The sequence below is a fragment of the Macaca thibetana genome, chromosome 8, assembly GCF_024542745.1.
Source record: "Macaca thibetana thibetana isolate TM-01 chromosome 8, ASM2454274v1, whole genome shotgun sequence".
Taxonomy (NCBI): Eukaryota; Metazoa; Chordata; class Mammalia; order Primates; family Cercopithecidae; genus Macaca; species Macaca thibetana.
In genome coordinates, this window is record NC_065585.1 from 134,098,828 (window position 1) to 134,115,610 (window position 16,783).

Below are 16,783 nucleotides of genomic sequence, written 5' to 3' on the forward strand. Positions count from 1 at the left end.
AATAATTTCCCCTGAATAACTAAATGTGGGTTTTTGTTGTTGTTGTTGTTTGTTTGAGACAGAGTTTCACTCTGTCGCCCAGGCTGGAGTGCAGTGGTATGATCTTGGCTCATTGCAACCTCCACCTCCCCGGTTCAAGCAATTATCCTACCTCAGCTTCCCAAGCAGCTGAAATTACAGGCATGTGCCACTGCACCTGGCTAATTTTTGTATTTTTAGTAGAGATGCAATTTTGTCACGTTGGCCAGGCTGGTCTCGAACTCCTGACCTCAGGTGATCCACCTGCCTTGGCCTCTTAAAGTACTGGGATTACAAGCATGAGCCACTGTGCCCAGCCTGAATAACTAAATGTCTTTCAGCACCTAACATTTTCTTCTACAGGTTTGCTTTTTCAAAAAAAAAAAAAAAAATGAAACGCTTCACGAATGTACATGTTCTCCTTGTGCAGGGTCATGCTAATCTTCTCTGTATGGTGCCAATTTTAGTATATGTGCTGCCAAAGCGAGCACCAGGTTTGCTTTTTTATGTGTTTTTTTAAAGAAATGGTATAATGAAACATACATATAGAAAGCGCATAAACAAAAACGGACAGTTTCACAAATAGTTGTAAAGCAAAGTGCTGTGTGGCCCCTAACTAGCTCAAGCAGCAGAACCTTGCCAGCATGCAGAAGCATCTATAAATCTTGCGGGAGGCAGCACAGGCACACCGTTGACTTTAAGCTTTGCACCTGTGCTGTGAGGCGGGCATGCTTGTTCCTATTTTATGTTTGAGGACACCAGGATGCAGGTGGGTTACCTGGCTCCCCCAGGGTCAGCTAGTGGGCAGTAGAGCGAGAATTCAAACCCAGGCGTGTTGGATTTGAATGGAACTGACAGTGCTGTCTCTGCAGGTGCTAAGCGGGAGGCTTGGCCATAGGGATGGGTGGCAGGGCTGGAGGGCCAGCCTGGACAGTGGGCAGGGAGAGAATGGACTCGGAGATTGAGTTAACCCCGCTGGACAGGTAACACGGGAGGAGAGACACAGAGCAGGTACTGTGGGGTGAAGAGGAAGCCTGCTCTGCTCCCCAAGAATCCCTCCCCACCATGCCTTCCCCTCACTTCTCCCTGACAGTGTCACGAGAGTCTGCCGTTCAGCTAAGGCTTGGGAGAGGGCGCCCTAGATTCTTCCTATTAGACAAAGAGGAGCTTGGCAGGCGGGTCTGGGGACTTGATAGTGCGGGGTCACTGAGGAGTGTCCTTTAAGACGATGGGAGCCGAGGGGAAGACGGAATTACTCCCAGAGAGAAGGCTCCCAGCCATGCTAGCTCACAGCCCTCAAGTCCACTGCTCTTAAAAGAAAATTCTCTACTGAGTTGCCGAAGGACTCGTGCTGAGTTCCAAGCGAGATAAGACAGAAAACAAGTCACTGGTCAGTGACGGGTCAAGGTAAACCCAGCCAGAAGCGTTATTCCAAGAAGGTCACGAGGCCATTACACAACCTTCGGAATGAGACATTTCTGCTTTCCCATAAGCAGCTGCGAGTTTCTGAGACCTGTTTACAGAAAATTAGAACTTCTAATAAAGGATATGTGACTGATATCACTTTCACCCTTGGCCTCCATCTGCCCAGTTCCCACACCTCCCTAGGTACATTTTATTCTTAGTTTCTCGTGCATCTTTTCAGAGCTTTAAAAGTGCATATCGGAGCAAATCAAATACTAGATTTGTATTTCCCCTCCATGACAAGTTTAACAATCTAGAAGCTGGGTTGGTGGATTGTCGCCTGTACCACTGAACCTGTCTCTCAGTCCCGAGAATCAGTCAGTTTAATTAAACAGTCAACAGCTGCGTCTCATTTCAGGCAGCAGTGTTCCAGGTGGGCTTCCGCCAAAGTTAGGCCACTAGTGGTGCGAGTATTTAACAAGAGGCATTTCTATGAAAACAAAAGAAAAACAAAAGTTAATCATTAGAATCAACTATCAACTCAGCTTTTGAGCTCAGAAAGCAGCCAGGTGAGAAGATTTCTGGGTTTGGGCTGAAAGCATCCTCAGCTGGAGTGGGAGCAGGCAGTGGCAATTTGACAGGTTTTCCCGCTTTATAGTTTGCATCAGCTGTTCCAGGGCAGTTTCTGAGTAGTCCATATAGCGGCAGACGTGAGAACCTTGCGTACATAAGTTGCTGCGCTTTCTCTGCGGCTTGTGTGAAGTCATCCAGCTTTCATTTGCAGGGCTTCAGGAAGAGAGCAGTTCTCATTTCAGTGATTCCAAGCCAGAAGGGTGGGAGAAAAATATTAGCTCGGAGACCTGTAGCCAGACATTGCTGGAAACTAGAAGAACTCAGGATCCCGTCCAGATTGCAGGTAAATAACAAAAACCTCAAACACAATGAGCTAGGATCTAACAACGAGTGCATACAGTTTTCTTCTGAAACATAATTTTTCTTTCTAGAGGCATTTCCATTTCTTCCAAAGATGATCAAAGTAAGACTAATTTGTTTGCAAAATAATGTTTGCAAAAGTGATGATTATTTATGCAAGTGCCATAAGAATAGTGATTGACTATAAAGGCTCTTTTAAAATTTGCTTTGCTGGAACTTTTGATAAGGAACCTCAGGTTAGACTTTTAAAAGCCTCTTGAGGCCAGAAGCCAGGCCAATAACTTGTCATCAGACTTCGCCTGCAATACCTACAGATTTGGGTGAATTCCTTTCTTCCCAGGATCCCCAAAATATTCTACAGTTCCTGGGCCTGCCAGAAAGTGGCATTACTTGCTCACTTGTAAGGTTAGAAACTCTTTTAAGCCAAGCCAGTTTTTCCAGTGGGGGCTTTACTGGTTCCAGTAAAGTAAATAAACTTTATTGGTTTTAGTTCCTTAAAACTATCTGATCATGTCTGAAAATATGACATTCCAGTTAAAGCCCTTGGTCATATAATCAGTGTTTCCAATTTTGTCCTGTTTCAAGGAGAATACATTCTTATTGAACTTATGCAAATAACTATAATTGTCATAAAAAGAGTACTCATAAATAGTTTCTAAATTCTGGAGGGTCAGGGAGGAAGAAAAAACTAAATGTTTTAATTTTGTTAACAAAAATATACTAAATTGCTGTAAGCTATAGGTAGCTTAAAAGAAAAAAAGGTTTCCTTAAATCTGGAAAACAAAATATTTAAAGAAGAAATGTTTCAAATAAAAGTCATAAAAAATATCCCCTTCATTTCATTTAGTCTCATGTAATTAATATTCTTCTTGATCTTGGTTAGCAGTTTCATGAACCCACCAGTTTCTTCATTAGAGTTCTAGAAATTCATACCCTATCCAATGGTGTGATCTTCAAGTTATCAGAAACCTTTATTCCAGAGTAGTCTTTTTCATGAATCTCCTTGAAGAAGAAGAAATTTTGGACTGTAACTGATTACAAATGCTTTCAGAGAAGAATCAAAGTAAAACAATAACTGCCTGTGGATGAAAAAAGACATTCAATGGCCATGGTTAAAGATTTGATGAGAGTTCACTACAATAATGATGCAATTATCAAGGAAATTTGGTTATTTCTGTGGTATATTGCATTTTAATATGATAACTAAAATTATGACTGATAGTATTATACTAGGACATACTAGATATCTAGAAATTACATATAATTTCTGGAACACTTGTACCAATATCATACCCACAAACATAGCATAAAGTTTTAGCATCACCTATTATTTGATGATGTTTCCCATATAATTTAACATATCCTATAAGCCTAATTAGTTTAATAGCTCTCTTTTACAAGTTGAGAGACAAATCCTATGGAACTTTCCAGAGGCCCTCTGAAATGTTCCAAAACTAGTTTGAGGTCAAAAACATCGAATTTACAATTTGATTTGGGGAAGTTGTTAAAAATGTTGAAAGGTTTAGGACATTTGTTTAAAGAGAATCACAGATCACTATAAAACAATACCAAAATGACAAAAAAATTGTAAAGACAAATACAGAAGGTTACATAATTGTAAAAATAAATGAGCTCTATTGAAAAGACTCATTTTTCTTTCTTCTTCTTTTTTTTTTTTTTTTTTTTTTTTTGAGACAGGATCTCATTTCATCACCCAGGCTGGAGCACACTGGCATGATTATGGCTCACTACAGCTTCGACTTCCTTGGGATCAGCTGATCCTCCCATCTCAGTCTCCTGAGTAGCTGGGACTACAGGCACATACCACCACACTTGGCTAATTTTTCTATGTTTTGTAGAGATGGGGTTTTGCCATGTTGCCCAGGCTGGTCTTGAACTCCTGACCTCAAGCAATCCACCCACCTTGGCCTCCTGAAGTGCTGAGATTACAGGCATGAGCCACCACACCTGGTCTTGCTTTTCTTCAGTAATGAAAGACCTGATAGAAAACAACATGAAGCACAAGAAATTATTTTTGTAAAAAACAAAATCTTTGTGTCCTAGTACAATTACTTAAAAGATAAAGGAAAATCTTCACATTCTCAGACGAATACTGCAAAAAACTTTGCCATTTTGACAAAGAGGATGAAATTCTAGTTTTGCATCATCGTATTAGTAATACGAAAGCTAATTTTAAGAAAACCTTATAAATAAAATTAATCTTATTTTAGCCAGCTTTGCCCCCATAACATTCCCCCCCCCCCCCCGCAACCAAGATTCTTTTTCCACAACCCTTTTAAAATATTTTTAAAACTTGATCTTTATTTATCTTTCTACATTTTTCTTTTTCTTATTCTGGAACAACTGCTCATTACAGTTTAGTGCAGAATTAACTACTCCTTTTTCCATTAACAGAAAATACAGCTTCATGCCTTATAATTTTCCTTACCAAAAAACATCTTACTTTCCTTGTATATTTCGCATACAGGATTATTTCCCTTATTATTTCTAGTAGTTTTTTTTTTTTTTTTGAGACGGAGTCTCACGCTGTTGCCCAGGCTGGAGTGCAGTGGCGCGATCTCGGCTCACTGCAAGCTCCGCCTCCTGGGTTCACGCCATTCTCCTGCCTCAGCCTCCTGAGTAGCTAGGACTACAGGCGCCCGCCACCGCGCCCGGCTAATTTTTTGTATTTTTAGTAGAGACGGGGTTTTACTGTGGTCTCGATCTCCTGACCTTGTGATCCGCCCGCCTCGGCCTCCCAAAGTGCTGGGATTACAGGCTTGAGCCACCGCGCCCGGCTATTTCTAGTAGTTTTAATTACATATATTAATTAGAATTTTAATCTTCAGCAATTGTAGTTTATCACACTCCATAGATTAAAGCCATAATTTCTAAAAATCATGTGCTTCTCCATAGTACAATTTTTCATGTCTATTAACAGATCCAAATTTTTGCTTCTCTATACCATGTAAAAACCAAAATGCCAATGTATATAAACTTAAATGTATACTTAGTAATTAATGTTTCAATGTTTTAAGTTACTTAGAAACGACTCAGATATGGCCAGGCATGGTGACTCATGCCTATATTCCCAGCACTTTTGGGAGGCTGAGGCGGGTGGATCATGAGGTCAGGAGTTTGAGACCACCTTAGTACACATGGTGAAACCCCATGTGTACTAAAAATACAAAAATTAGCCGGGCGTGGTGGTACACACCTATAATCTCAGGTACTCAGGAGGCGGAGGCAGGAGAATCACTTGAACCCGGGAGGCACAGGTTGCGGTGAGCGGAGATTGCACCGTTGTACTCCAGCCTGAGCAACACAGTGAGACTCCGTCTCAAAAAAAAAAAAAAAAAAAGAAAAGAAATGACTCAGATATGTAATGAGTATTTATTACTTAATTTAATTTAGCATAGCTTTAAGGTTGCAAGTTACCAAAAAAGTTTTCTGAAACTATTTTTAAGTAGACATGTTTTATAAAACATAATTATTATTGAAAATTCATGTATATACTTTTAAGTCACTTGTACATTATTTAATTCACTTGTTTTTAACAGTTATTCTTGGATGGCTCATGGGCATTTTTTATGAGACCTTAAAGCCATCATCTTATTTCATTTTCGTTTACAAATCAGGTAAATATCAAAAATATCACAGAGGCAAAGAACTAAAAAGTTAAACATAATTTATTCTCTTTCTTTCTCTGTCTCACTCTATCAGCTATTTATCTATCTATCTTTTTATTTTCATGAATGATATGTGTCAAACAATTTATTTTTACTGTGTGTTCTGTTCCTAGGTTGGGTTTTTAGTTTTGTGTTTTTAAACCTCAGAGACAACACGAACCTGTGTGGCCAGCAAACTCAGGGAAAAATGTGTATCTGTATTATATTTCATGCTTACAATTCTGAAGACACTCCTGTTTTTATTTTACCAGTAATTTAAAAGCTAGCTTTATTTACCAAACACTTAAGTCATGTGATAAAAAAAATTGGGGCTAGAGTCTATATGTCTGAGAGTTTTAGAAATGCCTGATTTATCTGAGCACTTATTTATCTCTAAGGCAATTTGAATAGCGCTCCTTTAAGGATTTTATACATTAATTTAGTAATACTATCTGGAGGTGGGAAAGTATTAAATATACATAATATACAAATCTACATACATAAACTTACAGACAAATATAGCTTTCATTCTAACATTCAGTTACAAGTCAGTAAAACATAGTAATACAAACTCATTGATTTATTTCCAATTTATATTTTTATCTGAATTGTGTTTCTGACAAAGACGGGACAAGTTAAATTTACTTGTTTATGTGGCTAAAGCTTTTCCACCAACGTTTGTGGAAAAGACTGAGATTTTTATTTGCCCAATTCCCAAACAGTTCCTTTAAAAAAAATGACAGTCATTTCCCTGAAGTTTGTATTTCCAGATGACAGTCTTCAGGTTTTAGAGAAGACAAGTTAGGGAATCATCTCAAAGGCACAGAAAAAGAATGCAAGGGTTTTGTTTTGTTTTGTTTTTGTTTTTTTTGCCCCCCCCAAAAAAGGAATTTGGGAGCATATTCACCTATTTTCAGAGGTTTTTCTTATAGAGGCTGGGGACCAAATTTTAGGCTAGTGACTGAGGAGACACTTAGCAGTTGTCTAAATGTCTCCAAAGTCCAAATGAGTGGACAAAACGTCCATTTCTGTTTCCCAGTAGCCACTTCTCCTCTTTTCAGCCTCAGGGTGCTTTTAGCCGACCTGGAGTCCAGCAAGAGTCCTCTATGGAGGGTAGTGGCCTAAGTTCCAGTGATTACAGGGCTGGAGTTGGAGGGAAAATGTCTGGCTGGGGTGGACAGAGGGATGGAGGGTGAGGAATGTGATCAGATATCAAAGGTGGCTGTTCTCGCTAAACTGACTTACCAGGATTCTTGTTAAAACTGGATTTGTTGCGTTTTCCTCTAATTTCATCTTGAGGTTTCTCTAGATATAAATCCTAGCCCTGCCCTGGTGGGTCTCCAGGGGAGGGGGTGGTGGATGTTTACAGTCTGCCTTTCATGGGATACTTACTTATTCTGGCAGATGGCTTAATGCCTAAGTGTTCGACCTGTGGCCAGGGGTCCCTCTCACAGCAAACTTGTTTATGCTAGCAGACATTCTTGTGGCTCTCAGCTGACCTACATCCAATTTATCGCCACCAAAATAAACTCTTTGTAGAAGAGCCCTGACCAGGAGGAGAATCAGGTTTGGTTGTGTCAGTCAGATGAGACACAGAAGAAGATTCAAAATAGATGGTAAAGCCAGGTACAGTGAAGCACGCTTATAGTCCCAGCTATTTGGGAGGCTGAGGTGGGAGAGCATTGCTTGAGCCCAGGAATTTTGGAGCCAGCCTAGGCAACATAGCAAGAGACCACATCACTAAAAAAAGGAGAAAAAAAAACAACAAAAAAACCAAAAAAGGATAATGAAGCAACATACAACTTACTACAGGACTTTATAACATAAAATAGTAATTCACTACAGGATTTTATAAGAAAGTACACAAATGAGCCTTGGAGAAGGTTCAGAAGCTCAACTAAAGTTTGGCCATAGAAACCAGAATCCAGCATACCCCTGACATTTTCTTGCAGGAATTTTCCATTCACTGACCACCAAATGTAGGAAGTCAAGGCTTGAAGGAGATATATTGAGGATTCAAGGTAACTGGATGAAAGATCAAAGGTGGCACAAGGAGGAAGGAGGAGTAGAAGTAAATGGAAAGAAGAGGTCTTAGAGGAGCAAGTTTGGGGAGATCTAAAGCTTCACAAAGAAGCCAACGAAGTTCCACAATGTTCTTTGCAAAAATCATGCCAAAAAAAAAGGAAATGGAGGCTCAGGACTATCATCCCAGTACTTTTGGAGGCCGAGGTGGGTGGATCACTTTAGCGCAGGAGTTTGAGACCAGTTTGGGCAACGTAATAAAACCCCATCTGTAAAATTTTTTTAAAAAAAAAATTAGCTGGGTGTAGTGGCACACACCTGTAGTCCCGGCTACTCAGGAGGCTGAGGTGGGAGGATCACTTGAACCCAGGAGGTGAAGGCTTCAGTGAGCCATGATTGTGCCACTGCACTCTATCCTGGGTGACAGAGTGACAGCCTGTCTCAAAAGGAAAGAAAGGGAAAGAGAGAGGAAGGGAGGGAGGGAGGGAGCGAGGGAGTGAGTGGGGGGCAGGGGGCAGAGTATCTAGTCAGCAGGGGTTTGAGAAGAGGAGTTACAGTTGACTGAGAAGTTCCCATAGTAGAAGCAGGATCCAGTAAGGAGCACAGAGAGATCTTAAAAAAAAAATACTGGGATTTTGACTGGAATTGTATTATATCTACAGATTAATTAGGGATATTAAGTCTTCCAATCCATGGAAATGGTGTGTCTCTCCATTTATGTTGCCTCTTTAGTTTCTCTCAACAATGTTTAGGTCTTATACATATTTTGTTAGATTTATATCTAATTATTTCATATTTTCAGGTGCTATTTAAAAAAATCGATTTCTTAAACTGACATCATGAATACATAGAAATATAAGATTTTTCCATATTGACATTGCAACCTGAGACAGCATTACCCTCACTAGTTCTAATAGCTTTTTTTTATGGATTCCTTAGGGTTTTCCTACATACATGGTCGTGTAGTTGGCAATAAGGAGAGTTTTGCTTTTTACTTTTTAATCTTTCTGCCTTTTTTTTCTTTTTCTTGCCTCATTACATAGGTTAGGATTTCCAGTTCCTCATTGAAGAGGTTATGAGACTGGGCATCCTTGCTTTGTTCCTAAACAGGAGACGAAAATATTCAGTCTTTTGCCATTAGGTATGATGTTAGCTCTGGATTTTTTACACTTTTATTTATTTATTATGTTAAAGATGTTTTGTACTCTTAGTTTGCTAAGAGTTTTTTTAAACATCAATGGGAATGTTTTCAGAATCTTTGCAATTTTTTTCTACATCTATGGAGATAAGTTTTTATTCTGTTATGGTGAACCACATTTGTTTTCAAATGTTAGCCAACCTTCAATAACTGAGAGAAATCCACTTTCTGTATATTGCTAGAGTCAACTTACTATTATCTTTATTCTTGAGAGATATTGATCTGTACTTTTCTTTCTTTGTCTAGTTTTGGTATTGGGGTAATGAAGACCTCATAAAATAAGTTGAAAATGGTTCCTTCTTCCTCTATTTTCTAAGAGTTTGAATAGAACTGGTATTCTTTTCATTCTCCAGGGAGACCAGTTGGACCTAGAGTTTTCTTTGTGGGGAGGCTTTTAATTAGAAATTTAATTTCTATAGTAGCTATAGGAATACTTGGATTTTCTACTTTTACTTTAGTTAAATTTGATGAATTGCATTTGCTATGGTTTGAATGTGTTCCTCCAGAATTCAGGTGTTGCTAATGTGATAGTATTAAGAGGTGAGGCCTTTAAGAGGCGATTAGGCCTTGAGGGCCTCTCCCTTGTAAATGGGATAAAGGCTCTTAAAAAGTAGCTTCATGCAGCATTTGGCTCTTTTTGCCCTTCTGCCTTCTACTGTGTGAGGACACAGCATTCCTGCCCTCCAGAGGACACAGTGGCTAAGGCTCCATCTTGGAAGCAGAGAGGAGACCTTGCCAGTTAGCTTGTGCCTTGATCTTGGACTTCCCAGCCTTTGGAACCATGAGAAATGAATTTCTGTTCTTTTAAAAATTACCTGGTCTCAGATATTTGGCTGTAGCAGCACAAATGGACCAAGGCATGTGTCTCTCAAGGAGTTTTTCCATTTCATCCAAGTTGTTAAATATAGGTGTCAAGTTTTCCTAATACTTCCTTATTAGGCATTTTATAGGAATCTGTGTGATATCACTTTGCACTCCTGCTATTGGTAATGTGTGTCTATTCTCCCTGTGTCTCTTGATCACAATAGAGGCTTAGCATTTTTACTGATCTTTTCAATTAACTATTTCCTTTTCAATTAACTGTTTTATTTCCTTGATTTTTATATTAATATTTACTGGTTTTGGCTAGGCACAGTGGCTCATGCCTGTGATCCCAGCACTTTAAGAGGCTGAGGAGGGAGGTTGGCTTGAAGCCAGGAGTTCAAGACCAGCCTGGGCAACAATGTAAGACTTCCATCACTACAAAAAATTTTAAAAAATTAGCTTGTTGGGAGGGCATGTGCCTGTAATACCAGCTACTTCAAAGGCTAAGGCAGGAGGATTGCTTGAGCTCAAGAATTCAAGGCTGCAGTGAGCTATGATGACATCACTGCACTCCAGCCTGAGCAACAGAGTGAGACTCTGTCTCAAAAAAAAAAAAAAAAATTATTGTTTTCTTAGTTCTGCTTACTTCAGTTTTAATTTGCTCTTTTTTTTCTAAGTTCTTAACATAAATTGTTAAGGTAGAATATTTATTTTAGAGCTTTCTTCCTTTTTAATATAAATATTTAAAGCAAATTTCCCTCTAATCATTGCATTACATGCAATATAAATTTTAACATATCATGTAACCATTTTTCAATTGATATAAATTATTTTCCAGCTTCCTTTTTTTTAATTGGATCTCCCTGTTGAACCTTTGCTATTTGGTGGTATACTGTTTTGTTTCCAATTATTTGGGGATTTTTCAAATAGAGAGGTGTAGAGAAAGGAAGACCTTCACAGGGCTCACTCAGTTTACTTCTTATGCCTCTGGCCCCTCTCAAGGATTCAGTAAGACCATGACTTTTCTTTTCATCTGGCAGTTCATGTTTCAAAGCCTAATTTTTTTTCCCTAAGACCCAGGTGTGATGTCTTCCTACCGAGGACACTTTGAGGCTGGCCACACCTTGAAGGGCCAAGTCTTGCTTTGCTTGTGACTTGCTTTTTCTATGGACAATTGGAAAAAGTGCCAGCAGAGGGGGCCAGTGGTGCAGGTAATGGGACATCACCATCCAGCTTTAGAATGTCCAGTTCCTGCTGAGCTCAATTGTAACCAAGCAACAGTGCTATTCAACCCCAAGGACCAAAAGAGCCACTTTTTGTATACATTTGAGGTGGATAAGACTTCTGAAATCATTCTGAGACTACTCATCATCCTCACATTTATTGAAGGGTCTGCCTATTCTGGACGCTGGGATTGGTATCGAGACTCTAAAGAGGAAACTTACAGTCTAATTGTAGAGTCAGGACATACATGGGAAAAGAGAACCACCTGTTCAAAGAGGTGGAGTCAAAATTAAAATAGATAGGTAGAGGGGGAGAGAGAGAGAGAAGATTGGTCAATGGATGCCTGAAACGCCCTGCCCAAGGGACTCTCACTGAATTGCTCTGGAGTCAGACTCTGGCATGGATAAATGTTTAAAACTCCCCAGATGATATGTTTACACTTAGCAATTTAAAGTTTGGTAACTAATTTCAAATTGGCATTTGGACTGGTCCAGAAAGAGCGTCACACATCCAACTCCTGAGGTTGTGGACGTTGCTCAGATGGCTTTTGTTGTATATTCTTTGGTTCCAATCATTTGTCCATTCAGGTTTTGAAAAAAATACTGACATAGGTTGCATTATTTCTTGAACCTGAGTTAAGAGTAAGCTAAGAAATCCTTTTTAAAAAGTATTTCGTGTCAAAGGGATACAAACTCTGTTAGGAACCTGTCATGGGAACTTTGCTTGCAGGGGTCATTTATGTCTTGGCATGTTTCCAGGGATAATGAAGGTGCAGAAATACTGGTTGTTTGCACAGAAGGTAGCTATCTGGAGACAGGCGAGCAAATCAGAAAGGCATCTTCTCCTAAAGGTAAAAATAAAAAGCAAGCAAGGCCATAACAAGATGAACTGAGACACACCTAACTGGGGAAAATTTGTTACCGGGAAATTTATATTATAAGAACAAATGGCCTTTTGTGAATGTAATCTTTTTGCTTCTGATTCATGGGAAGAAAGGCAGCAACAGAGACGGGCACCACAAAGACTGAAGAGGCAAACCGGAACACTTGGTAATGGTCCCAGACAGTTGCCCCCTTGAAGAGACAGCCAAGCTTTTAGCTGCAAGCTGATAAAGATACCAAAGCCAGAGCTTTGAAAGGGGTGAAGCCAAGAGGGTGAAATCTGAAGTCTGGTGGTGGTGGTGGGGGGGTTTAATATATGAAAACAAGTGGTAGAAAGATGCAGGGATTTCTTGCTTTTTAGTTGTAATGGGGAAAATGGCTACATTATTTAGGAACTGTAGCTTTTCAAAATTAGAAGGAAAGCCCTAAAGTAAGTAACAGATTAAGAAATTTAATAGGTTAATAATGGCCATCTATTTTCTTTATTAAGAATTGGGTTCCAGGCCAGGCACAGTGGCTCACGCCTGTAATCCCAACACTTTGGGAGGCCGAAGCAGGTGAATCACCTGAGGTCAGGAGTTCAAGACAAGCCTGGCCAACCTGGTGAGACCCCGTCTCTACTGAAAATACAGAAAAATTAGCCAGGCGTTGCGGCGGGTGCCTGTAATCCCAGCTACTCGGGAGGCTGAGGCAGGAGAATGGCTTGAACCTGGGAGGCGGAGGTTGCAGTGAGCCGAGATCATGCCAATGCACTCCAGCCTGGGCAACAGAGCAAGACTCTGTAAAAACAAACAAACAAACAAACAAAAAACCTGGGTTCTAGAGCGAGATAAAACATGAATTTCAGCTTAGATGTCATGAGCAAAACCAAAGCATTCTATGTGTTTTCAGCATCTAGTCATTGTGTTTCCCAGAGCAGACACCAGGCTTGGCAGGCACAAGATGCTAAAAAGTATTTGTAGAATGTAATTGAATTGTGCAGAGTACTGCAACCATAGGTTTTGGGTTTGAGCAGTGGAAGACAGCATCTGAACTTTTAATTTTTCAGCAAACATGGCAAGTGACAGCAATTGCAAATGCCAAGAACACAAGCAACTATCACCCGCGTTTTTCAAACTGTTTCTCAGGATGCACCTCTAAAGCGATCTCTGTGTCTCCGGCAGGGGGCGCTTTAGGATTTCCTTAACACAATGGGTCTGCAGGATACAAGTGAAAACCCCGTTTATTTAAGAGGCAGAAGGGCAAGACCAGGACAGATTTGTGTTCTCAGACCTCCTCCACTGCGGCTCTGGCAAGGAGGAGGTGGAGGAGGCGCTGCAGGGAAGAGCGAATGAAGAGTTCCGACCACTCCAGCGCCTGGACCTGCTTCTTGTCGTAGGAAAAGACCCTCCGATTGCTAAAGCCCTCTGGCTCTGACAGCAGGTACTGCTCTAAGTCATGTGTCCCACCAGCTCGGGGACGATATAAGATCATGCCTTTATTAATATTTTATGCGATATAATTCTGAGCCCCATTTCATCACGACAAGTCTTTCTCCTCTCCCTTTTTCCACCAAGACTCGCTTGTCCCTGGGGCTGCCCCTCACAGGTCTGCTCTGCCCCTTGAAGTGGAGGATGTCACCCCTCCATGGCCTGGGTTCCCAGTGTCATGGCCCCTGTGATGGGGCTCACCCATGTCCCACAGTCTGGCCCGTCTGGGATCACAGCGTTCGGGCAGTTAGAGATGCTTCAGTAGCGTTCATCTGGGAAGAAGCCAGGAGCCCTTTCTTCTGGAAGGCTTCTTGGCCCCAACACAATCACTTGTCCACCCCTCCCTAGCAATCTCAGTGGGGAGTGGAGGGTCTGGCTCCCGCAGAAGAAGAGTCCTGACTTGCCTTTCCTCTCACTCATTGAAAGAGGCCATGTTGGTGTTTCAGGGAGACTCACTGTCTCGTCTGCTAGAAATAGAAGTGGCTGGAGTCTTTTAAACAGAAATTTTCTTGCTTAAAAGAAATCAAGTTCTGCCTCTCAGGGTGCCCTGCAACATTTTCATGATGGTTCCATCAGCTGTGTCTTTTCTGAGAGAAAGAGAGAGAGAGAGAGAGAGAGAGAGAGAGAGAGCACAGGCAGCTTTGCAGAGCAGGGTGGCTGGATGGGAGCCCGGATCCAGGAGGTGACCCTGCTGTCCTTTTGTCCCCTGCAGACAGTGGGCAGTGGGGGCCTCCTGCCTTCCTGCTTTGGGCCCCCTGAGGGCTGTGCTGTGTGGAGGTGACCTGCCATGGGCCCGCCCAGAGATGAGAGGGGACTGCAGTGACCTGCCTGGCTGAAGCTAGCTCTGGGTTCACATGGACAATGGGTGATGGCAGGTTGCTCTGGCTGGCAGAGTGGTGTGTCAGGGAATGGGGGCTCTTGAAGGGCTGCTGGGTCTTGCATCTGCTCCTGCCCCTGAGTCTCAAACTCAGAAGCTATGATTTCTAGGCCCTGTTCTTAGACTTGACCAGAACATTCTGGAAAGGGGAGAGGGGGGCAGTGCAGGAAAGGAAGGCTGGTTCATGTGCTTGGATTTGGTGCCCACATCCCATCTTAAAAATAACCTCCTGCGTTTCACTGTTTCTTGCACCTTCCCTCTTTCTTGGCCTTCTCCCCATTTCTCTCTCTCCCTTCCTCGCTTCCTGCCTCTCTCTCTCCCCACCTTCTGTTTTCTACCCCTGGTGCTTCTGACATGGGTTTCATTGTGGGTTTGAGACAGGAGTTGGGCAGGGCTGATTTTTGCAGAGTACAGATCACAAAGACCCTGCTGATAAAACCAGATGTGGTCAAGAAGCCGATCAAAACCCAGCAAAACCAAGATGGGAACAAAAGCAACCTTTGGTTGTCCTCACTGCTCATTATATGCTAATTATAATGCATTAGCTGCTAAAGGGCCACTCCCACCAGCGCCATGACAGTTTACAAACGCCGTGGCAATGCCTGGAAGCTATCCTATATGGCCTGAAAGGGGGAGGAACCCTCAGTTCTGGGAATTCCCTGCCCCTTTCCTCGAAAACTCATGAATAATCCACTCCTTCTTTAGCATATGATCAAGAAAGAACCATAAAAATAGCCAGCCAGCAGTCCCAGGGCTGCTCTGTCTATGGAGTAGCCACTCTTATTCCTTTGCTTTCCTAATAAACTTGCTTTCACTTGGCTCTGTCAGCTCACTCTTGAATTTCTTCCTGTGCAAAGCCAAGAACGCATGTGGCCTCCCAGGCTGAACCCCGGTTTGGAGGTTTGTCCTGTGACAGGTCTGTCAAGGGGAACAGAGCCCAGAGCAGATTGGCAGAAACATGGTGCTTTTTACCCAGCGACTCAAGTGTGTGCAGACACAGTCTGTGGCCACACAGGGGCAGCAGGACATTGGGCAGAGGCTGTGCCCGTGCCACCTCACCGGAGGAGGCATCCTCCCTCGTCCCGTTGGCACAGCCTGAGGCTTGGATGCAGGGTGAATCCAATACGGTGCAGGCAAAGGTTGGGCCTCACCCTTGTCTGACTTGCCCTCCATCTGTGAAAAGGCTTGTGCGTTCCCCAACAGATGTATACATTTTACAACATGTCTGTACCAGTATATTACACATATTTAGAGCACACTGAAAGCAGAAAGAAAGAGGTTTAAAACATTAATAGAAGTTCTCATCTTTTTGCGGGTGTGTGACAGGGTCTCATTCTGTTGCCCAGGCTGGAGTGCAGTGGCGTGATTGTGGCTCATTGCAGCCTTGACCTCCCCAGGTGCCGGTGATCCTCTCATCTCAGCCTCCTCAGTAGCTGGGACTACAGGCACGTGCATGGCTAATTTTTCTACTTTTTGTAGAGATAGGGTTTCACCGTGTTGCCCAGGCTGGTCTCGAACTCCTGGGCTCAGGTGATCCTCCCACCTCGGCCTCCCAAATTGCTGGGATTATAGGCAGGAGCCACTGCACCTGGCCTCTTTTCCTTTCCCTCCATCCTGTATCATCTTGGTACTGCCCCGTGTCTACACTGCAAGTCAGAGTCCACTGGTCAGGGTGTCCTTAGGGCTGCAGGCTGATGGGGTTTTGCAGGTCCACTCTGGATGGGGTGAGGAAGAATGACAGGCAATCACTAAGATCCCATCTGGAAATAGTCCAGTTCTCCTCTGCTTGGGGGCCCGGGCTAAGCTGGTACTTCTCTACCCTTTGGATGTCAGGTTTGGCCATCTGACTTGTTTAGACCAAGGAAATGTGAGCAGAAATGACGTGAGTCACTTCCAGGTGGGGGCTTTAAAAGCTGGGGGTGGGGGAGGGAGGAGAGGAAGAGGGGACAAAGAGGAAAAGCAAATATCCCCGTTGGCTGTGACTGCCATAACAAAATACCACAGACTGGGTGGCTTAAATAACAGACATTTATTTCCTCACAGTCCTGGAGGCTGGAGGTCCAAGATCAAGGTGCTGGCAGGGTTGGTTCCTTCTCAGGCCTCTCTCCTCGGCTTGGAGGTGGCGTCTTCTCCCCGTGTCTCCACGTGGCTGTCCCTCTGTGCGTGTCTGTGCCTTAATCTCCTCTTCTTATGCAGACGCCAGTCAGATTGGATTATGACCCACCCATATGACCTCATTTTACTCAAGTTACCTCTTACGTAGTCTCATTCTGAGATGCTGGAGG

At 42.4% G+C, this 16,783-nt stretch overlaps 1 non-coding gene across 1 annotated transcript; it reads right to left on the bottom strand.

The window, feature by feature from the left end:
• Positions 1–403: 403 nt before the first annotated feature.
• On the bottom strand, positions 404–509 carry LOC126961990 (U6 spliceosomal RNA). Its single transcript, XR_007728555.1, has one exon. It is a non-coding gene; the product is annotated as a U6 spliceosomal RNA (small nuclear RNA).
• Positions 510–16,783: the final 16,274 nt, after the last annotated feature.